Source organism: Melanostigma gelatinosum (genome assembly GCF_949748355.1).
Source record: "Melanostigma gelatinosum genome assembly, chromosome: 8".
NCBI classification, from domain to species: Eukaryota; Metazoa; Chordata; class Actinopteri; order Perciformes; family Zoarcidae; genus Melanostigma; species Melanostigma gelatinosum.
In genome coordinates this window covers 13,594,558-13,618,638 of record NC_136641.1, presented here as the reverse complement: position 1 = coordinate 13,618,638, position 24,081 = coordinate 13,594,558, and the positions used below count along the sequence as shown (strand labels likewise).

At 46.0% G+C, this 24,081-nt stretch overlaps 1 protein-coding gene across 2 annotated transcripts in view; it reads left to right on the top strand.

The window, feature by feature from the left end:
- Positions 1–14,067: 14,067 nt before the first annotated feature.
- rerea (arginine-glutamic acid dipeptide (RE) repeats a) overlaps positions 14,068–24,081 on the top strand; it is an 88,333-nt gene continuing 78,319 nt past the window's right edge. For both annotated transcript variants that reach the window (XM_079273830.1, XM_079273829.1), the window contains exon 1: positions 14,068–14,301. The gene's annotated coding sequence lies outside the window, so the exon portion shown is untranslated. The remainder of the gene's footprint in view (positions 14,302–24,081) is intronic.

Genomic DNA, 24,081 nt, shown 5'->3' with positions numbered 1-24,081 from the left:
TTGAATGAATGCGTGTCTTAATGTGGTTGTGCTTTCTCTGAATATGAAAGTATTCCGGTTAGAGTGATTTAGAAAAGTGTATTTACGTGGTCATTCATAATTAATCGTCTCAATTGGCTGAAGTACTGAAAAACTGCACTTTTAGCCACTTTTAGTAAAACGAATAATAGCGGAGCTGTTCCGGGCTGCTGGAATGAAACGTTGTGCAGCGGCATGTTTTTTTTGGGGGTCTTGCTCTTCCCGTGTTGCTGGCCCGGAGACGTCGTCCACGCTGGGGTCAGAGGCTCTGAGGATAGCCCTGAGGGGATGCGAGCTGCGCTGATAGCACACCTGCTTGTTTCACTGAGATGTTATCCAAGTGCAAACCGGCCCAGCTCCCTCCCAGCTGCTTTGGATTGTTCTGCAAAACCTCACGCAAAGATGGAGTGTGGCCAGTACACCTCTGGCTCTGTAGCTCTCCCTGCAGACACACACACACACACACACACACACACGCTTACTTACACATGCATGCACGTACCTGCAGCCATGCACAGCATCACGGCATTCAGGTCTCTATATGTTTGTCTTTGCACGTTCAGATCATCGCACACACATACCCGTATACAACCACACACACACACAGGACCAGATTATGCTGTCACCACAAAAAGCTTTGTAGCTAGAGCACAGGCGGGCTGGCTTTTTCGCAACGGGTCAGAGTTGACTGCAAATTACAGCTGGTGGCTGACCGCGGCCGGTGATGGATCTCAATGCAGTCTGTGTGTTTACCCACACACCTGCACCCCTCATGGCTGGGAGAGACGGGCAGCACAGCCGAGAGCACACAGCCATTTTGTAACACCTCAAGGAACTCTCTCCTCTCCTCTGTATGAGGAATAGATGAGGTGGTGCCATTAAGTGAATTTGCTGTTATTTCCCCAGGCTCTTAGCTGAAGATGTCAAACCTCAGCCAGCGAGGCAGCCAAGGATGACTGCCGGCTCAGAAAGAGAGAGGCAACACACACACACACAGAGAACTCTCTGCCACGCAAATGATCAGCTTTCATGCTTCTGTGTAATTTATCAAATTGCTTGGGCATGTGATGAATGGGCCCAGATCTAAAAAAATAAAAAGACATTTAGTTTGCATGAGGTCGCTGTCGTGCCCGTGTAGCAGCTTAGAATTTAATTACAGTAAATGGTAAACATCGTATTCACGTTTTTTCCCCCCGAAACAATAATTCGGTATCGGCCTAATTGCTTTGTAGTTTCACAGACTTAACACTTGAGCGATTACACAAGTGGAATCGGCTTGTTAAACAAAAACTGTTCCATCCCATTACTTATACTACAGACTGACTATATTCTCTTAGCGGTGGAATGAGCAAGTAGGCTTAATGTTCTCTCCATTTCCTCACAAATGCCCGCGCTCACATCTTTACTGTAGAAGAGGTTGCTTCTCTGCTGGTGATTTGTCACAGTTCCCCCATTGTATTACACGCCACCTCTCCTTTACACTCCACACCTCCCTCCCTCCCTCTCGTTCTCTCCCTCCCTCGCTCCCTAAATCATTTCTTAACATGTGTGTGGGTGCCCCCCTCTCTCGCTGTGAATCTGATGCTTCATAACGGCGGGAGGAAATTGAGCTGACCTTGAGGCTGCCGAGGCTCCTTTATAATGCTGATGTATGGGGCTGTGGGCCCCCGGCAGCCAGTAAGTGAGAGGCATGTTTGTATTTGCCGGGGAGCAGGGCCCGGTGTCAGGACACATAACTGGGTTCATTTCTCGCCCACTCGAGCCAGCTAGTGTGCCAGGAAGCTTAGTGTCAAGCATTCAAGTCCACGAGGTGTGATTTACCTGCATTAGCCTTTTGTATACCGGAATATTTTACATCACGCTGCCTCAAGACACAAATAGATTTAACCCTCAGGATAGATTGGCCTCACTTAAATGTGATTTAGTGTCGCTGCACTGTAAAAGTGTTCCGGTTGTCAGTGCTGTTATCTCAAGGTTGGACTAGAGATTCATTTAAACAGGATTGTTTCGGGCCAGTTTGCATGCGTGACAGGGTGACGGGGCAATCGTTGGTGAAAAAGCCTCTTTCACAACCTTATATCACCCTGCCTGTCAGTGATGTCATTATTGTTTTCAGTGTGGATGGCCCACTTTCTTCACCTCGGTAGCTCTCTGCTCATCAGCGCAATCAGCTGCCTCCGAACACAATCAGCCTGCTCTCAAATTACTGTCGTGATTGAGACCGAGTCGGTCGCAGGAAAAGATGAGAGCGCTTTATGATCCAAACATGAACGCTGTTCAGAAGGTGCACACGATGAATGAATATCTGTAAAATATAATACAATCTAATACGATAGCGCTGCAATAAATGGCTCCTTTTTGTGATGCTCGGAAGATGCATTTTATGAGAGAGGTGTTAATTCAACTGAATCGTTTACTGTAGTCGAGTAAGAAAACACGAAAACCTTCACAATTGAAAAGCTAAAACCCATTTGCTAAAAATCTATCGTGACAATTAATGTTTATTTCTTTTGTCGATCAACTAATTGTTAAATTGACCAATGGCTACAGGTCTAAATTAAACATCAGAGCACACAAAGTCTGATAATGACCAGACCTTCTCTTTAGTCACACCTACACAGACAAATGTCACTGATTGCATATTTCAGAACCTTATTAACAAAAGATGTGTCCCCATTGATGCCAATTCGAACTCGCTTTGTTGAAAGAACACAACCTTAGTCGTATGTTTCATGATTAAGATTGTAAAAGTCATAGGAAAATGAATGCAAAGCTACTGGAAGAGTCTAATCTCCAATGATACTTTTCCATCTTTACACAACAATGCATTTATTGCCTCGAAATGCTTTGCTGTGCGTGTTGAACAAAAGCAATGTGCCTTTGCACAGCATGTCAGTTAAAACACATTGTCTCTACCCGCGGGCTCGTTGCTGGTTACATGGCTTTCCAAACAAAACCGCTTTGATATTGAGGCGGTGTGACTTTTGACAATGACAAAAGGATAATAGAAATGATTCACAAGTGTTCATTTGTTTTCACTTTGTAGGGAATGTTAGTCATTTTAGCCCTAATTTGGAGCTTTGTGTGTGTACTGGTGGTGGGTTTGCTTGACATTTAAGAGGAGCGCAGGAAGCTCATCAGCGCTGCCAATTGGGCTCACTTCTCATGTGGCACGGGTCCACTCGCAGAACCCCGTGTCTGGATGCTGCACTCCGAAAACAGGCAGGGACCCAATTCATTCACGGCCTATCCAACAACACATTGACTGTGCGCAAAATATGTTTTCGCAGCTTCACAGCGGCACACTAATCAATTGATCCAGATTTTGCTGTCCATTGATCTTGGCTGCGCCCCTGCATCCAGACTATTGCAGCGCATGTATGGTAATGACATCATTAGCAGCCCATGACCGGTCTATTAGCACAGTGGTAATGCTAGTCAAAACCACCCGAGCCATACATAGAATCATTGGTACTGCCAAACGCAAATCTGCTTTGCTCATGCCTCCCTGTCACTCTAGCTCCCCCCCCCCCCTCCTCACCACAGTAACAGTACCGCAGCAGAGAGGCAGCAAAGCCTGCTGGTGCTGCTGACTGGCATTCTGTGTGTTGATGAATGTGCCGGCCTGACGGCTCAATGTGCTTACCTAACAGGAGCTGCTCTACTGTCGCACTGAGTTTCTCAGTATCTCTCTCTGTCTCAGTATCTGTCTCTCTCTCTCTCTGTCTCTGTCTCTGTGTCTCTCTCTCTCTGTCGGTCTCTCTGTCTGTGTATCTCTCTGTCTCTCTCTCTGTCTGTCTCAGTCTCACTCACCTCCCCAGAGTCTTTTCCTCTGAGGTAGTAAGGAGAGTGTTCAACTTGGCTAGACACTGCAGCCTCCACACTGTCTCAAAGGTTAATGGAGCCTCCTCAAAATGCACAGTAATCACCAGGTAGTCGCTTGATAGGTGGTCAGCTATAATGACCAATGCAGCACTTATGGATTAATGAATCACGTTATCAAAAAGGTATTCCTTTTGGACTAAATTTCTTGTTGCAGTATTTGTTTTCTATTTTTTTTTTTAAACAAATGTTTGGATTCATTGCATTGCTCCTATCCTAATGCACTTATCACCCCCCTCTTACAGTATGGGAATAGTGAAGATGCTGTCTTTAGCTTCTTGGTGTTGTGTTATGGAGATGTTTGAAGTGGTTAGCATGGGGCTGCTGTTAAAATAGTGGCTTTTTTTTCCTGACGCGCATGTGGTGGACAGCCAGAGACACTGACAGACTGAGAGGCGGACTGAAGTCATGAAAGCGTTAGAGCTCGTCTTTGATGTCAGCCAGCTTCCAGGGGTCGGACATGGTGGTCGGAAGGGGATTGAGGTTTCAGCGCGGGATTTGGGGATTGACGTGTCGTCAGAAAGGTCTCTCTGGGGCCGGAGCGTGTGTGAGCGCATGCAGCTGAAGGAGGAGAGGCCATGTTTGTCTTTGTCATCATCCACATCACCCCAAAAGTGCTCACATAGAATAACCCTCAACTCGCTGAGCACGGAAGGGATTCTGCTCTCACATGAGCGCGCACAGACACACACACACACACTAGGAGATAGGAATGGACGTTTCTAGGCCTGTTGAGCGTGTTTTAGTTGCTCCGTGGTGACTTTTGGGAGAGACAGGATGGATGGGTCGTCTGATGAATGATGTTGCATGCCTTTTGCCATTTGGATACGGCTTCCAGGCCGAGCTATGCGATTGGTTTGTCACAGACTGATTTAAAAAAAAAAAGAAGAAAAAACACAACTGGAGACAGATGAGTCCCTGTGTATGGGTGTTTGATGGCCACATTGTCTGTCCCTGTGGAAATTCCAGTTACTGAAGGGATTTCCAAATCAATGTGAGCTATTCATACGCGGATCTAATCCTCAGATTTACTGCCATTTAATCTGTGGTTATGGCAGGGCTCTTGATGGCTCTAATGCCGTCAAACAGATGTCCCCGCTCAGCCGCTCAGGTTAGGCCACACCTGGTGACACCGCTGAGCCCTGGCGCTATGGCCCGCTGCATATTTCATCTTTTTCCCCAGGTGCCAACTATGAAAACATGTATTATAGCATGCACGGTGCATCTGAAAGAAAATTTGAGCCAAATGTTAACATCAAATATCTATGACCCCGAAATCCTCTTTTGGTTGAATTTGATCATGGCGTGAGTATGAATGTTATGTGCTTATCTGGGTGCTATTCTCGACAGTGTACTCGGCTCGCTGTGCCGAGGCTGCACGGACGGAGATGCTTGGATTTTTATTCAACGCACACCTGGCGTTATCTCCAAATTCAAAAAAAGGGAGGCATATTGCATCAGAAGCAGGGAATGAATAATAACGAGTTCATAGTATCGTTTTGTGCATCTGGTAAATATCATGGGATGTTGTTTTGTACCAGCGTTGCCACGAAGAAATAATTGATTAGGAAACCAGCCGCAACCTCCCTTTTTAAGAAAAATAGCTCAGACAAATCCTACACATGTTCCTCTGCAGTATTATATTCATGAGTCGCTCATCGTTTTATCTTGTCGATAAGATGTCCTAAATGTTGTCATCCTCATAGTATTCAGAGCTACATACTATCACACTAAACAAGCACATAGGCCGCTGCACTATTCTATTCTATATGTATTCTACACCATGTTGAAATATTTTCCGAAATCATCCTCATCCATTTGGTTTTTGCAACCAACCCACAAAGTGGTAAACCATTGAATAACATGAACATCTTGAGCAATTGATTGATGATATTTAACTGCAATGTTTTGATGAAAAGGACTCAATTCTGCTCGACACTATTTCCACAAAATGAAGATTTCAATTCATTTGGATTGTTCTACACCATGAATATGGCTGCAGGCACATGCTCGACATAAATGCACACGCATCACACACCTCCCCAGTCTGTGCAGTAGTGAAATGCTAGCATTGAAATGTAGCAGATTGATGGTGTGTGTGCGTGTGTGTGTGTGTGTGTGCGTGCGTTTCTGGGTGTTAAAGAGAGTAAATGCAGAGAATCTCCCGGTGTGCGGATGCTGAATGTGAAATGTCAATGTTATTGAACAGGTGCTGCGAGGCAGAGCTGTGATGTTTTTATTTCCAAGCTCTTGTCAAGCACGGCAGAGAAGAGAGGGCTCATGGGATAATGGGGGAGGTTCAGTGGTGGTGGGGGGACTACTGTGCGTGTGTGTGTGTGTGTTTAACAGTGTGTGCAGCAGGTATGAGTGCCTAGATCTGTGTGTATCCAGAGAGGTTTATTGAGAAGAGGGAAATGAATACTGGCTGAGAATAAATGCTCACAATCTCCTCATTGACGATGTTAACTGCACTGTGAGGGGTATGATTTAAATTTTTTGTGCGCCTTCTTTCAATGGCAACATTCACCGTGTGTTCAACATGATGCAAAATATGGCTCTGCTGTCTTTACCCATGCATACACCTCTACTGTCAAGCTGTTATCACCTCGTTTGTCCCATTTGCACATCATTTATGTTTTTTTTTGTATCCCCCATCCTCTGTGTGTGTGTGTGTGTGTGTGTGTGTGTGTGTGTGTGTGTGTGTGTGTGTGTCTGTCTGTCTGTTCTTCCCCTTCAGTTTTTCTCTTGCAGATTGTCGTTGTGTCAATACTTGTTGAGAGGCAGTGTGAGCTAGGAGGTGAATGCAGTCAAGGTTAGTCAACAATTCTCCGTGACACTGCAGCGCTGACTAACGGTGCCTCTGCCCTAACCTCACACTCCTTTACCCCAAAATGTTTCTATTCCACACCCACTGGACCTTGATCATGTTCTCTACCTGCCCTTGGTGCTCTCAGCCTTATTTCTCTCCATCATCATCCTCTCCTCCCCCCCCCTCATTATGCTTCGTCTACTCCACTGTCCTCCTCCTCCTCCTCCTCCTCCTCGCTGCCATCTTTCCCACTCCTTTCTGTTCCAGTGGAGAGAACAGCTCAAGCCTGTCAGCATTCATTTATCCCTCAACTGCTAACTCATGTTAACCCACGTTTGTGTCGGGATGCATTATTGCCTATATTTTAGGGTTACCTATACATACCCCCCATCCTCCTTCTCTCCTTCCTTTGCAACCGGTGCAATACTGTCGTTGGCAACGGGATGTCTTTAAGCCGCCAATCCATCTATCTCACCTTCATCGCTGCTTCACGCCTGCGTTGCACTTGTAATTCCAATGAAGGCATGTGAAAATGTGATGACTGTTTTGCCATTTATGCTTTCCTCTCCCGCCATTTATGCTTGTAGAAGAGTCAGAGCAGCGACTGTCTGAATTTCCAGAACAGCAGCAGAGAATCCAGTCACGATATATATAGAGAGGGGGGGGGGGGGGCTGCTGCAGTTCAAAGCCGACTAGCAGGTTACTTAATGAGTTTTGGTAATTGGCTTGCTGTGGCCTCCGCGTATCCCTGCCCTCCTGCTGCTGATGTATGCAGGAACAGGGAGAGTGCCCTGGCTTGCACTCCCTCCCTTTCCTTCCCTCACACGACCCATCCATCTTTCCCTCCATCCATCCCTCTTCCACACGCTTGTCTCAAGGAGCTAATGTTGCACCAAAGCCTCCTCTGTGTATTCCTTTTTATACAGCGACAGTTAGCATGCTGCACGTTAGCTCTCCGCTCTGCTCTCTGTCGAATAGCAACGCCGTTGGCCTATCTCTCATTACCCCCCAGTCTCTCCCACTTGTTTGCTTTATTTTACATGCATACTCACTTCCTACCACACACACACATCTATTATCCGTTAGATGCTCCATGCATTATGCAGAATATGTGCATCCAAACAAGCAATTTGCAGAATTTCCAGCTCTCCACTTCTAAGTAGCAATTCTCTGTGTGTCCACAACAGCGTAATGAGAAGCACTTTTCCATGCTCAGTTGATTCATAAGTCCAAACAATAAAAGACAAAGAGTAGTGGGCTTGCCATGTAATCATAGATGACACCGAACATATAATTCTCAGATTTCAGCACATTATCTCCTCAAAGGGGACGGCTATTCTTCTTGTCTCATTGCTGTTGTAATAATGTGCAGTGGAGAAGGAAAAAAACAGCATCAAATCTAGTTTGAATCTCATCAACTCACTTATCAAATTATAGTGATGATAGAAATCTATGACCTTCACGGTTTACTTTGAGTTGAGAGAGGTGTCGTTTTTTTTAGTGTGGATTGTTTATTGCGTTGTTTGTTCATAGCAAGAACCTAGATGTAGTGCCTTTGGGAATCTGCACTAGTGAGGCTAACGGAATATATATTCTGGCGAATGAGCAAGCTTCCCATTTTGTACCTTTTTTTTTAAAAGCCATAAATACAGCCTGCGTGCATTAGTAGCCGTCTGTAGTTGCGAGACTGCTGCCAAGCTTTTTATCTACTCCCACGGTTGAGCGGTTGAGTCTGAGCGCCGCGGGGTTGGAAGGCCAAAGCACAGCTAAGTGGCTCCTCTTGACCTCGGCACTGATCTCCCAACTGTCTGCGCCGACTGCACGCGGTCAGACTTCTACCCATTCGCTCCCAATAAAACAGTCCAATCTCATAACGCGACCTCAACACCCAGTCTGTGGGCTGTCTTTCTCAATAACACGTCCTTCTCTCGCCGCACCCCGTGTTGACACGCTGACGGTGCGTTTGCCTTTGGGATTCCTTCTCTGCTGTAATTCGTGCCAAATTGGAGAGAGAGAGAAAAAAGAATGTTTGCAAAGCGAGATGGAAAAATTCAAGATCTAAAGAATTAGCTTGAATGACTTGAGAATCTCGTATAAAGGATGTGCGTATTCTAGTTCTCACTGTGTATCTATCTGTAAACTAGATGGTGGAATCATCAGCGCACACTGAGAGCAGCCGATTGTGACCAGAAGAGAGTAATTGATTTCTGAATAAGCGTTTGGTGCTGGAGGAAGAAGTCCAGGTTTGTGGGCCATTGCGCCACATTGAGCATCTTAACATGCATGTCATGAATGTTAGTGTAGGGAGTTCTTTTTTTTTCTTCTTTTTTTTTTCTTATATATATAAACACACTGAGCCTCCTCTTTTCAGCACAGCAACAGCATGAAACTGCACTTCCGCTCTCTGTCCATATGGTGGCAGTGTATGGAGGTGAGACGGCCATGTGCTCTGTGTGAAATGGAGCAGTCACTGGCTATTTGAGCAGATTAGCTTTGAGACAGTAACCGCACAGGAATCACACACCCCAACCGCCACTCTCTCTCACTCTCTCGCTCTCGCTCTCTCTCTCTTATATATATATATATATGATGGTGGAGCTTCCATTTGCTGACTGCTGATGACTTTTAAACACATTTTCACCCCACTGGAATAGAATGTTACTAACTGCTTCCAGAGCTAAGCTTCAAACACATACTATTTGTTTATCTTGCTGAGTTTTTGTTCACAAAGGGATTTGCCTGAAATGTAAACTTCCTCTTTTTTTTCGCCACAGCCTGCTCTCTCTCTCTCTCTCTCTCTCTCACTCACTCACTCACTCACTCACTCACATATATATCTAAGTTATTACACATGTGCAACTTGTTTGTCTCTTTTCACTTTCTATATGTGGGTTTATGGACCTACAGAGTTGGTTTTTCTGGCTCATAAAGCATTTCACATGCCGGCCTTCGTCTCCCTTAAGCTTCGTTCTTCATTTCAACAAGCCGGGGATCTAATGCTGTTGACAGTGGGAGCTTCTATTAAAAGCAGTTGTTTGTTTTGCTCGTATACTGTGTCAAAGCCTGCAAATGAGCACTCTGCTGTTGCTCTACTGTAAATGCTGTGATTCCTCTCGATAACATTTTTATCAATTTGTCTGCCAGGTGGCCGACACCTCCGTCTGGAATAAGGTTTACGTACGTTCATTTAAAAAAAATAAAAACGCAATAGTTTCACCAAATGGCTGCTGCAAGCAAGTTTCACTCTCTTGAGTAGCTCGTGTAGCTTGGCAAAGAGATTAGACATATGTAGCCAACAAGTGTCTTGGTTTTCAGTGTTGCGCGGCTGCCAAATGTGACTGTGAATAGCTATGTAAACAAGATGGCTATGTGGCTATGCAATGATTGCCTAAAGTGAAATGCCATTCCTTGGCTTCTTTCACATTTGTACAACTGTGTTAATGATCGCAAACAAAGGCTCGCAGGTTAATTACTAGCTGTCTGTCTGTATTGACTCCATAGGACGTCTTGATTTTCAGTTCGCCTTTTGTCACCATAATTGGGCTGTTTTTGCTTGTACAGAGAAATGTCCGACCTCGTTTCTTTAAAGGTCTTTTATTCCTCTCTTGAATGTTCTTTTTTTTTAACGCAATAGTCCTTGAATCTACACGTATCCACAAGCGTAGTTCACCATATTTATTTGAGTAATTTCCTTGAGTTCGTGTGTTGGGTGATTGGAGAGGATTGTTTTATTGCTTCCCCTTCTCCAAACCCCCTCCAGGCAAAGTCTGTGTTTTAATTAGTCCTGTAAGGCCCTATTTTCCCTTTGGATTCCCCCAACTTGTAAAGCGCTCTCTTAAGAATCCATGAAGGCTAAAAGGGGCAATGAATGATTTGAAGTCAGCTTTTCTTTTTTTTCTTTTTTTTTTGCTTGCCTGCAAGCAGAGAAGGGGGAGGCCTATCAGCACTTGCCGTCAGCATGAGGAACAGTAACTTCAAGCAGCAGTCACACAGAGTCTTTGTTCTTTATCGGTTTAGTACGTGTGGCGAAGAGAGAGTCGCTGCTTTTAAAGCCCCATCTGGAAAAGCACCGTTTGCGTTTTTTTTAACATGAGAAGAACAGCTCCTGTCGATAATGCCTACCCGAGAACGGTAAAATGGCCTCACTACGGTTCAATCTAGCACATCCGTTTTTTGGGTTTTTTTCCTCCTCGTATTATGTTTTGGCAGCGGGGAAGTTAGCTTGTTACACCGTAGAGCTTTAGTCATGTTAAAGTGGAGCTTCTGAAGTACACCCACACCACCACCACAACCTAACCCTCCTTTTGGTTTACAAGTCTGTTTTCTTCTCTCAATCCCTTTTTTTTTTTTCTTCCTTCGACTTGTCTGCTCATCCCTGGTGAATGTAATAAATGAAGTTACTAGATATGAGTGCTTAAGAGGCCAGGGCCTCTGAGGCTTGCCAAGTCTCTCACAGGCTTGGCTCAGTCATCCATGTAACTTTTTTGTGTTGTTTCAGCTACTGGCTCACTTGCTTGTATCGCCGAAGCACTTTCTCTCTTTCTCTCGGTGTTTGCTGCCTGCGAGTGACTTGTTTTTCCTCCAGTGTGGAGAAATCGGGCTGAAGCAAACAGTGTGTGTGTGTGTGGCAGGCACAGCTTTTGTTAAGTATTCATTTTTAATGAGCGCAAGTGGCTTCAGAACCCTATAAACCATAAATGGAGTGGTCAGACCGGGGAGGGGTGAGGAGGAGGGGGCCATGTTGGCCTTTTAATTCAGTGGCCGTCTCGCAGTCTTTTTGTTCAGCAACACTCACACTAATTGTGTTTGATGTGGACCAAGAAAACAGATTTCAAAATGATAGCTTGTGTTTTGCTTTATTGCGGCGTCCTCCTCCTCACACACCCCTCTGGGTTTGTTAGCTCTCACAAGGAATTGTTCTCTTTTAATGATCTTTAGGAAACAAGACTGTGGCAGAAAAGCGTCATTTTCTCTCTCGAGCAGTGCTCAGCTCTGTTAGATTTAGTTTCTTCTGAATTCATAAAGAGGCACCGAGTAAACCGTTTTTTGTTCCGTCGGGATCGAAGGCTCTGTAGCTGCAGAAGGGGGTGCTCAGGGGGGAGGAAAAAAAAGGTATTGTGATGGGCCGTTTGAATGCCGAACAGAATTGAATAGACACAGTCAGCTTCCCAGATACATGCTTCGGCCTGTAGAATGTGGAGTGCTTTGCTTGTAACTGCACCGGTTGTCTCCTTTCATTATCGGTTAATGGTGCCCAACTTGACAGAGCCTTGTGATAAACAGAGGAGCTGTGAAATCCTGGAGGTGGAGTTTCTCGTCTGCCCGATAATGGGATCTCATCTGCCAGGGGAGGGGAGCCTGCCCCGCCAGCCAATCCAGTTTTGCTGCCTTCAGAGAGGATTCACTGCACTCACCCTTCACCGCTCTCTGGGCCCAGACTTAAGCCCCTCAAACCTCCTGAAAACGTTGGCTGGTTTATTCTTGTGTAGCCTGAGTTATCTTTGAATTCCTTCTTTCTTTCTTTCTTTTTTTAATGCTTTGATTGAGCATCAGATTCCCAGGGAGGTGTGCATGTCTGTCCCCTTATCCTGAATCCTCTGGATGTTTGTGTAAAGGGGGTGGCCAGAGTGTAAATATCATAAACATTGACGTTGTGAAATGTATACACACTGTGATACGGGAGGAGCTGAGGCTGCCGTGGTGTTGGGTTACTATGTGGAGGAGGAGTACGACTTGTCGGGACAGTTGCCTCAGGAGCTGGAAAGGGTTCTACCAGCACTTTGTTACCCCCCCCCCCCACCCCACCCCACCCCACCCCAAACCTTCTGCTATTGAAACGAAGACAACCAACATGGTTTGTAGCACAATGAAAGACCCCCTGCACACCACCCTCAACTCAATTGCTATTGATCCTGACTGCCTGTCTCTCCTGCTGCCCGTGTTTTGGCTTTAGTGGGAAAGGGACCCAACGCTCAAACTATTTACTTCAGTTAATTGGATTTTAACAGGGATCCAATATCACGTTTTAAAACAATGGAAATGTGTCAAGCCACTCGCTCTGTGAAATGAAAATCATCCTATTAATTAGAACTTAATGCAGGCCATCTTTGTTTTCACGCTCCTCTCGTGTGTGAGGTCATTGGTAGCATTGAGATGAAGAGGATTCAAACCGTAATGTATATTTTGTTCCATTAAATGAGTACAGAGACTGTAGAAAATAACCAGGATCATCATATTAGATGTGATGTGCAGGCTAGCCATTAAAATCAGTCCCCCCAAATATTGCTAACGGACTATTCACATGATCATCCCCGCTTGTTTCTGCCTTTTTAATGGTTGGGGTGACTAATTAATTCATTATCCCAAAAATGCAAATGAGGTCCACAAGCCTGATCAGCATTCAGCAGCTTCCCTCTTATGTATTTTCCCGCAGACGCGTAATGTTTTCCGACATAAATCCGCCACCTGTATTTCAGAACATCATTTATTTGTGTGTTAATCAGTAAAACGTGCCATTGCCGTGTTGAACACACACACACACACACACAGAAAACATGCTGTGTGCTATTAAGGCATTATTAACAAGGCACTACTACTCGCTTTCACTGCATTTCATTGTCTCCTTTAGTGTTTCAGTCACATTCCCATAAGCGTTACCATTGATCGGTTGATGATGGTAGTAGGTCGAACCACTTTGGCTGCCGTGCTTCCTGATGCGGTCTCACACACACACACACACACACACACACACACACACACACACACACACACACACACACGGTTTCCCTATGGGGCTGCCATCAATCAACAGCCCCATTGGTGCCCCCCCCCCAAACCACACCACCCTTTTGTCCCTGACGATTGTTTGAATCCAGTCCATGTTTTTGTTTCGCTCCGATTTTTTTTCTTCTTCTTCTCTTTTTTTTTGAGTGTGGCCGGGTAATTCTCCTTCACTAGTGTCTGGATAAAGAGACTAGGTCAGCCATGTGGATGCGTCTGTTGAACAGCTGAAGAGGAGGAGGAGAAAAGGAGGGGGGGGTTACAGAGACGGAGGGAGCGATAGGGAGAGAGCGTGGAGAGTGTGTGCATAGGAAAGAGAGAGAAGGGAGGAGGGGAGAGAGAGAGAGAGAGCGCGCGTGTGTGTGGAAAAAGGAAGCGGAGCCTGTAAACGGCGAGCTCGCTGGTTTCCTACCCCTCGAAACAACTACCAGCGCTGTGTTACTTTTCATGTGGACACTATCATCGACAGCAACAACAACACGGCCAAAGGGAATAAGATCCTTTTTTTTCGAGGGGGGGGGACTAGCTAACGTTACAGTGTCTTTTGCTCGAGGATTTAGGACGCGAACAGTAAACCAGTAAAGTGAAACCGTCTTTTGTTGAAGCAAGTGCTCGCCCGAGCCCCTCCGTGCGGGTTTTAAAACAGAAGAAGAAGAAGAAAACGAGGGTTTAAAAAGTGTTCGTCTCGTTTTGTCCCGGGTCATGGATTTGGCCCAGCTTGCTTAAGTTCGGGGGTCAACTTGGGCACGGATCGCGTTTTCAACTTGTTTTGCATCAGTCTCTGGGACTCCCACGAATCTCCAGACTGGCGGGTGAGTAGTCACATAAAAAAAGGAAAGGTTGCAGGACTGTTGTGGTTGGAGGAGGATTTGGGGGGGGGGGGGGGCAGGGAGAGCAATGTGTGGCTGATAAAAGAAACGGGATTTATGACAGAGTGATGAATAAAGCGTGGTGGCCCTCACACTTTGAGCTAAAAGTGTCCTAATTGTGTTTATACCCGGAGTAGGAAGCGCGTGCGACCTCGAGTCAAATGTTTCTGAGTGCTGAAAGTTGGCTGCATTGTTGTAAAACTTGGCTCTCTGTGGACTGTGGAGCAGACATGGCAACCTCCACGACCCGGCCAGCCTGTAGCAGCAGCTCGTGGGTTTGAAAGTTAGAACAATAAAGTAAACTAATTGAGAGCTCACATTGAAACGTTGCTGCCCAGGAAACAGGCATCAAAGGAACAAACAAAACGACTTGTGCGCGTGTGTATTCGAGCAATAGTTAAGGAAAGGAAAGTTGCAATTTTTTTTCTATGGATCTTAATGAGACAGTGGCACATACATCTTGACGAGTGGGAGTTCCCCAAGTTTCACATTAAGTATTGGCTGTTGGGTTTACAGCCTTGTCCGTGTAATAAATTGATTATTGGACTAATTATGGAAATAAGTAGAGTGTTTTTGAAAAAAATGTTTAGTGGGTGACCGGCTGAACCAGCAAACTGTTGAAGTACCATCAAATTAACTTGACCCCCCCCCGCCCCCCCTTCAGAGCACCCCAGAGGCTATGAACTCTGGCCCAAGCACATGCAGCTCTCACTGTGGGAGGGGTGAGATCTGTGCCTGTTGTTGAAAAGAGCAAGGGGGGCTGATGGTGTGTGTGTGTGTGTTTAGGAGGGGGCAGCTTTGGATTTGAAAGCAGACTACAGTTATTTGTCTGAAAGGCAGCTTATCTAAGTTTTCTAGTTGTAGTAGGCGGGGGGGCTTGTTTACTTCAATCACTGTAAAATTGGCCAAAGTAAGTCTTCATGTGACTCCAGTCAGAAGCTGACTCCACTGCTTATGTGACCACACAAGCTCAAAGAAAAGCATCTGCCCTGAAACAAAATACAAATTGAGGGGGGAAGCAGTGATTGCCTTCAATCTCCGCCATATAAAAACAATCCCTTCCTGAAATCCCCCCCCCCCCCTGCTGCATTTATTTTTCACCGAGCTACTACAAGGACTCAGATGTTGCATTGCTAATTGTGAGGAGCTAATCTCCACCATGCCAAGCTTCCTGTGGCATTTGTTTTGCCCCCCCCCCCCTCCCCTCCCCCTGCTAACTGCGAAGTGACCTCTAGCTTAATGATTCAGATGTGATTAATCCACTTGAGTGGGATGACACTGCGTGTGCTGACGTGGGGCACAAGTACTGCAGATAATGAATGATTGTTGGAACAAAGGGGACATTTGAATGGGAGATATTTTAGGTGCAATAATGGTTAAAGTTACCAGTGGTTGTGTTTTGTCACTATTAACTCACACTGCTGAACTTTCAGCTGGTGCGGTCTAAACTTGTGTGATCTTTGATTCAGATATCATTGACAGAGTGTGAAGATCTTACAGACGACAAGCTTTGTTTCCCTTTTTATTGATGGGTTTCAGGAGCCGTCACTTGCCACATATTAGCTTAAAACATGGTGGCGTGAAAAAAAATGGGGTTGGATCATTCCAGTCATACAGGTGAAAGGCCGTCTGTGGTTGATTCTGGTGGAGCTTTTAGACCATAAATGTTTTTCCTGTTTGGTTGTCACTGAATCGAGTGCTGGGCCCGTCTCTGAAAAAGTAACTAGATGATGATGTGCTTTTGGTTATATGGGTGACATGCACTATCATGTGGGAAAACTTGCATAGCTTATGAACACATTAAGAAATGACATCTTCCTCCCTTCCACAGAGGTTAGGAAATCCATTTAGTTTCACTACTTGTGGAGTGTATGAAAGAGGAAGTGGTCAGACCTCTTAATGGAGTTGTACACAAGAGCCCGAGTTGTTCTGCAGTGTGGGATTTGTTTGGGAAGATAACACTGAAGGTTTCACGGCGAGGCTGCTATCACATGAGACAACGGCAGTCTTAATCTTAATTATGCGCGCCACCGTACTGCTGTCGGTATCATGTCACAGCATCTCTATTTGCCGTGCTTTATACCGCCTTTTTTTGTGGGAAATGAAATCTGATGTGCAATTTGGTCTGAGTCCGCAGTCTGCGTTTGTTGATTCATGTGAACCATGGGAATCGTGGTAGCGTTGTGAGTCCCCCCCCCCTTTTTTATAAACACGAGTCTCAATGCTGACAAGGTACAGAGAGCTAGTAAACATTCAGCTCACATACGGGCGCGTGTACGAGTGTTACCTCTGAGGAATCTGAGGGGCGATATCCGGATCAAAGAGGCTGTTTCCGACCATACAGAGAGAGAGATGCTTCATGGAGGGAGGCTGCGCAGAGGCGACCGAATGTTTGACAGGGCATTGGAAAAAACGTTATTTAATCTGCTCGCATGATGGCCCTCACTGGGATTGCACCACGCTGCGTCTCTGCCCCCCCCCCCCCCCCCCTTCCCCCTCCCTGTATCAGGATGATGGCAGTTGCTTTTGCTGGTAGAAAAACACTGCAAACGGTTGTCTGTTTGTTGTTTTTTTACCGGCATGATGTAATGCATAAAGAATCTGAGAAATTGTAATTGATGCAGTGTTGGCGGGCCTCTTAATTGTCTTTCTAATGAGTGAGTCTGCTGGGGTCTTGATATCTTTTCCTTTGGGGTAATGGTCTGAATGACTCGACTGTATCCATTGTAATTACAAAGGAATGACCCAATTGTTATTATAATAAGCTGCATAAGTGAAACAGATGTGATGTTTGACCCCTTAAAAAACCAAAATGAAAAGATGCTGATTGAATAAATTCAGGTAAATTACAACTCTGGCTTTTTGGTTGTGTGAATGTGGCTCGACTGCATCTCAGCCACATACAATGTTCGTCTCACACTCTCACTTCTGACCTCAACAACACAGAAATGCGAGAGCCACCTGGTCATAGAGCCAGCCGTAAAACATCAACGAGAGGCCATGGCTTCCATGCCATTGTTATTATCATTTCCATCCCCCTACACCAAAGCAGACTCGTGGTTTTAATGGTACGTCTCTTCAGGTCTTGGTGATTCTTTAGACGGGTCTCATTTCTATTTGGAACGAGCCGGCTCGCCACTTCCTGCCCTGTTGTCTTTGCAGACAGTGGTTTACTAGTGACGTGTTTAGAACGTGTTAGCCACTGTTTCATGTTTACATAGTGCACATGAAGCAGTGCTAAGGAGGTAGTACCCTCTGCTGGGTGACTACTGCCCCAGAGGGTACGTTGATTGTTCATAGAAAATTCCATCTAATTTGTTGTGTGCACGTAGAAGGGCCAAATATCTTTTATTAACATAAAGCTTGGGAACCAACGACGAGTGAGAAATTGGGATAATTGAAAATAGGCCCCGTCTCAACTCCCCCCCCCCCCCCCCCACACACACTCTCTCTGTACATCCTTAAAGCAGCTGAGCCCATCGGAGGGCACTTTCACACATGTTAAGTGGGGGGGACATCTGGCCTCGTTAATTCAGTGCATGGTAAAGTGGAATGGCGGTCCCCGCAGTGCCGCCTGCTCCGAACGCCGTCAGATGGAGTCTGTGCGTCCCTCCCTGTTGACTGTCCCTCTGACACCGGCTCTGGCACTTCAACAAGAAACACCCTCACAATCCCACTGCGATGTTTAAACACACGCACGGCGATGTCCGGGGGAGATAGAGCAACAGCGCACACGTCTCCATGAAATGCTGTAAGGCTGTATTGTGTGGTTTTACTGATCAATCCTGATTTTCATTTCCTGCGTGCAACAAAGAAACCAGACGCTCCATGCGATTTTAAACAATCACCTCTCCAGGAACAGCTTATTCCACACCACCATATAAGTATATGGGGTAGCCTGTGTCCAGTGAGTCTATGTGTAATGATGAGTGGGGCTGTCAAAGTCTATGTTGCAGTACCCACATGGATCTCTGCATCCTCGGCAACGGTCGCAGAGAGTCGAGCGACGGCAGCAGGGAAGCCGCTCACGCTGCGCATTCACATCCTATTTTAGCAAGTAAACATTTAATGTGTTTGAATGTATCACAGCTTTATTTATGCATAGAAATCTGCTGTTAAGTCTGAATTATACATTAGCCCGATGAATAATGCATCGATGCCGTTCCTTAATGATTACTCGCCAGGCAGCGAATGGTAATATTTGCTGATAAATTTACCCATTGATCTTGCTTGTGTTTATCCAGGCTTGTAGAGATGATGTTCGCTCCATTTTGTGTTTAGGGAGGCTTTTTTCTTTTCTCAAGGATGTAATCAAAAGCAAGCTAATTGTCAGGTTTTTTTTCGTAATAAGATGTCTTTTTAAAATGACAAATGAGCCCCAAGGAATTCAAGCAGAATGGATAGAATGTGAATACTACTGAGTCCTTGTACTCCTCGATTCACCGTTTTCTCTAACATCTCCGTACGGTGGTGCTTTCTTCATGGCTGCTCTTAGGATGAGTTATTTATCCACAGACCTCGACAGATCAATGTCCAATTACAGTTTTGTCGTCTTCTTTTTTTTCTTTTTTTCTTTTTATTTGGGCTCGTGGCCATCACGTTGCAGAGTATGTTTATCTGAAGTACGGAGTCTAGACAATGTCTGCTGAGTCGGTAATTTAGCCCGTATTCGGTAAAGGTTTGTCTTTTGATACCTTCCTCTTTATTGGCACCGGTCTCAACAGCCGCACCGAGTCGGATTATTGGCACATTATCCGCATAATGCTGCGAGTCGAGCGCTGCCTAAGCCTCGAAGCACAGCCCCGTTATTGTGCAGATGTATTGCTTTGTCCACACAATGAGAAAATATTGACTTGTTGTCACTCACTCATTTGATTAGTTGTGCGGGTGATTCTGCTTTTCATTTGTCACCCTGGCAACGCAAATGGGGGGGGGGGGGAGAAACAGCAACAGCCTGTCTCGATCCAGTAATGAAGCACTGGAGCATTGCAGACCATCACATCTGGAAAATCTCTCTCTCTCTCTCTCTCTCTCTCTCTCTCTCTCTCTCTCTCTCTCTCTCTCTCTCGCTCTCTCTCTCTCTCTCTCTAAGCAGGAGTGAATGTCTTTATCACTCACGCTGTATCGTTGGCACTTGTCAGCTCAGCTAGTATCCACAAAAAGCCAACATTTGACAGCTTTCTCGCTGCAGAATGTGCAGCTGCGTGGGACTCCAACAATTCCACTTTTGATTTTACAGCTTAGTTGAGTGAGATTTATCCGTATTTACAGTGTTGGCGAGTTACTCCATTTTCTTTTGTCTGTAAGACGAGCAGCTTAAAGCTGTGTGTGTGGGGGGGGAGCCCGGTCACAGAGAGAGAGCACCTCACATTTAACCCAACAGCATTCATCAGCGGCCTCGTTCCTCCAAAAAATAATGAAGTAGACTGTAAGGGCCGCCCCCCCCCCCCCCAGGCTGCAGGTAGGGAGATGATCTCTACGAACCGGCAAATCATTCCTGTTTTTTTTTATGCTAAAAAGACAGGCTAATGACTGTTCTTGATGTGTGTCAGTGCTTTTAGTTAACTAGCTTTAATTCACGGAATGATCTAATGGGCTTGATTGTCAAGTCTAGCAGACGCAGTCAGTGAGAGGCTCGGGGGGGGGGGGGGGGGTGTGGGGGGGTGTAATTGTTTTTGCTGGCGGTGATTCTTTCTGCAAAGGGATGACTGCACAATCCAGATATGTAAACCAGAGGAAACTAGAAGGCAGCGTGCTGATACCTCATCCCATCGACCTTGCTCTTGAGTTAATATTCCCCAGCTCTGCCCAGACACTCTTTTGGATTCAACGGTTTGCTTTACCGGCCTGTGTCCGCTCAGCTTTGCAACTCAAACATGCATCATCGTATGTGAGAAATCTTGAGGAAATCATCAACTGTGACGGCGCAGCATTAAAAACAAAGGGCGGGAGAGATCGAGACCACAGATGCTCAAAGGGTTTGATTCTGCTTATTGGAGTGTGACACTTGTGTAGTGCAGAAGAGAATCTCGGCGTGTTCATGCTAGACAATGATGGCGTGTCTTGCCAATGCCCTGTCAGTCATTTGTTCTCCAGAGGCATTCGCAATATTCATTTAAAAAAATTTTTTGCATTCACTCAACACTCACCTTTCTTTGTTTGCTTGAGCCTGGTGTTGAGTTCAGGTTGCTTGTTTGCCTGCACAAGACAGCTTGTAATATTTATCAGGCGGATGCAGAGTACACTTCCACCGCTTGTGTTTTAATAAAGAACGACGCCGCTCAGCCAGTCAAAGAGGAAGGTTGCTACCATAAAGTGGACTCTTATTGGCCAGATAGAGATCAACTGAAGACCAACCAGGAAGCAGTTTGCAAACACACAGGTTTTTTTGGGGGGGTGTTTGAGTCAGCGTTTGGGTAACACTGGACATCTGTCTCCAAGTGATCTATAACGCCCACCATCCCTCCCACAGACTGTCAGCTTTGGCACTCAAGCAGTACACTGGTTGCTGTAGTACACCCAGCCACCCACAACAGCGGCTTATCTCGCTAGCATAACAACAAAAAAACCCGGCCTAACACAGAGGACAGACAGCAATAGGACACACGGCAAACGGAGGACCGTAAGAGCGCCGCGGCACCGTAACTCCACTTCAAAATGGAGGCCTTTGTTCTGAGGTGGTTGGGAGAGGACACCGTAGCGGGTTAGCAGCACGTCTTTCATCCACAAACACTCACTCCCACTCACTCAGCCTGCTGTCAGTGAAGGAGATCCTCGGCCGGATAGGGCTTCAGAGAAAGGTATTCCTCTGAGACTGTTGTTGAGGGATATAGTCCTGCCATGCGCTGATTAAAGGGACACTTGTAGATAATCATTTTGGGGGAAAAGGGGGTCTTTATCGTGGCAGTGGAGGGGTGGGGGTGAGGGGCCGACAAAAAGCCCCCAGATTTAATTTATTTAATGGTTATCACCTTGGTGTGATCGGCAAACTCTGCTAAGATAAATATTTAATGAGGGGGTGGCTGAAATAGAGCCGTTACTGACTGCCGGTGAGAAACGGAGCTTCTATTCAGAGCCCGTACTGTTCCGTGAAGTCGCCGGGTTGGTAGACAGCCCAAGGTTATTAGTGTGGTATGGTTATTAGTGTGTGTTTGCGGTGTGTCTGTGGGTCGCTGAAGAGTTCTCGCTCTGCTCTTACTGCGGCGATATGAAGGAGAGAAACGCACTCAGTTGGTTATCGGGCATTCACTCGTGAACCCTTGATGGATTACGAGTGTGTGTGTGTGTGTGTTACAAACGGCGCTAATGCACGACAGCGACGCTATCGAGGCGCACTTCACTTGAACTATTTCTACAAGCAAAACAGCTCTTGTTTGATGTCATTCATGTCTTGCAAAACTGATTGCGAAGGCTCGCACAAATGCTGCGCCGCAATGAAGTTATCACGGTGTAAAGAAAGATTCCCTCTACATCTATTATCCTAAACACACACTGTCACACTCGAGTGAATAGAACCTGTTCAAATGCTGTCAGCTTTGCTGTTAGATCTGTGGCTGGGATTATGAAGTGAAGCCTGGGTTAGGATTTGAATGCTACCGCACAGCTCATATAAAAACTGATCTTGGCTCCCGCTTGATTCATCCTGTTTACTCATTGCATGATAGCTATGGCGAAAGCAATTACTTTCAGCTTTCAAGTACCTTGCTTTTTTGGTCACATTGCGACTCTTATTCATTTTGCCGGAGCTCCCAAGGCCCGGTGGCTTCCAATCAAGTCCGGTGAGCGGCGTGCGCTAACGCCTTCCCTCTTTGTGTAGGAAATAGGTGGGTAAACACGGCCGAGTCCTTGAAGCACTTCCCCATCCCTGCTATTGGATTACCAGATGCCTTTCCGGGTCTCATCTGCACAGACGAGTGCCAAGATCAATGGAGCTCTTAGTGCAAAGCTAATTCGATCAGGACTGGCTTTGCTACTGCTGATCAGAGATTTCTTCTTTTTTTAAATTTTTTTTTACATGAAACAAAAACTTAATCAAGTCAAGCACGCGTCCAATAGCGCCCGTATTTTCAGCTGCCAATTATGAGGCATTTCGTATTCATTGTTGAATCGTTGAGGAGAGGTGTGGAGACGGAAGTAGTGAACCGCTGCGTAAAGTGATCCGGCCAGTTTTATGCTGAGTGTAGCAGGAATGCTGCTTTTTCTCCAGCAGAGAGCAACTGGCATCATAAATAAGCTACGAGCATGTTTTTGAGAGGGATGAGGTGTCTCCCGCTCTGACGGCGAGCAGAGAGAGAAGGGTTGAAGGGCATATTGACCCTCTTGTTCTGGAAAGCGAAAAGCGGACTCTTCAGTGCCCCTTGTTCCCCATTAATTATTGTTTGATGCTAATAAAGGAGGGGGGTGGGGGGGATGGGGCATGTTATGAAACATAATTATTCATTGCAGCATTTCCCCCTCGACTCCCCTTGCCCCCCCTCCTCCCCTTGTGCTTAGTGAGGAAGCTGCCAGGGCTGTCAGTTGAGTACAGCAGGCAAAGATGTCCCCTCAGCCTTTTAAGGGGGGGGGGGGGGGCACAGGAGGGAGCAGGGTGAAGGGCGCCATTTGCCCGGGTGATATATGAGGGGAGACAGCAATATATGTAAGGAGCTGCTGAAAGAAAGATAGAAGGTCGAGGCACATTACACTCCCGCCGTTTATTGGCTGAGCACATAGTCTGACCTGCACTGCAAATACAGTTGCTCAGCAGCAGCTTTTTGTTTGTTTATATGCGTATGTGTGTGCTTGTAAATGTGCGTGTCAATGGCCTACACATTTTAGATTGACACGTGTGTGTGTGTGTACACTTAGATGAATGCTGTACTGTAGTGAATATGCTCTCAGTGCCTTTTTATAAGCTTGCAGATGCGGCGGGATGCTATTTTAACAAGGCTGTAGCTCCTCAAAGGTGTCCTCCTAGATTTCCATTCAGAGACTGCTAGAGGCTGATCTCCGATGCATGAGCACAGCATATGGCGTGCTCATGCATAGGAGATCACACCGCAAGCATGGGATTAGGTAACAATTGTGTCATGGTAATTGAGTGCAGTATAAACAGTCGTTCCAGCAGTACATATATATATTTATTCAGTTTTTATTTAGTTGTATAAAGAAAGCCTATCGTTCAGGCGATGATCTCTGTATTGTGAGTGTTATTGGCACCGGCAGACCTACATTGTGTTTTCATTGTCATTAATCACAATGGCCCGGTGGTGAGAGGAGAAGTCGGCGAGGCTGCCACGGTCAAAGCCAAACATTAACATTCCAAGAATATCTGAGGCTTATTCACAGCAACTCAGCCGCACAGCCGGCTGCATTCACCTTCGGTTTAAACAGAGTCAACGGGCCTGTAGTCTGCTGGAGATATGTTGTGTCGGCTGGTATTTTTTTTAAAGATTTTATGGGGAGCATTTTCACCTTTACTTGACAGAGGCCAGTGTAGAAATGGGGGAGAGGGGGGGGGGGGGGTGCATGACCTACACCAAAGGTCCTGAGGCCAGAATTGAAACCAGCACGTTGCAGTTAAATGTGCTGTAGCCACTTGGCTACCGAGGCACTCCAGTGTCGGGCGGTATTTCTAATGTGTCGTTGTTGCAGGGTGAAGGATGCAATATGTAATCCAATATATTGCAGTCGCTAGGTGTTTGGAAAGATGAAAAATATGCAGCTTGTGTTTGGTTGAGGCAC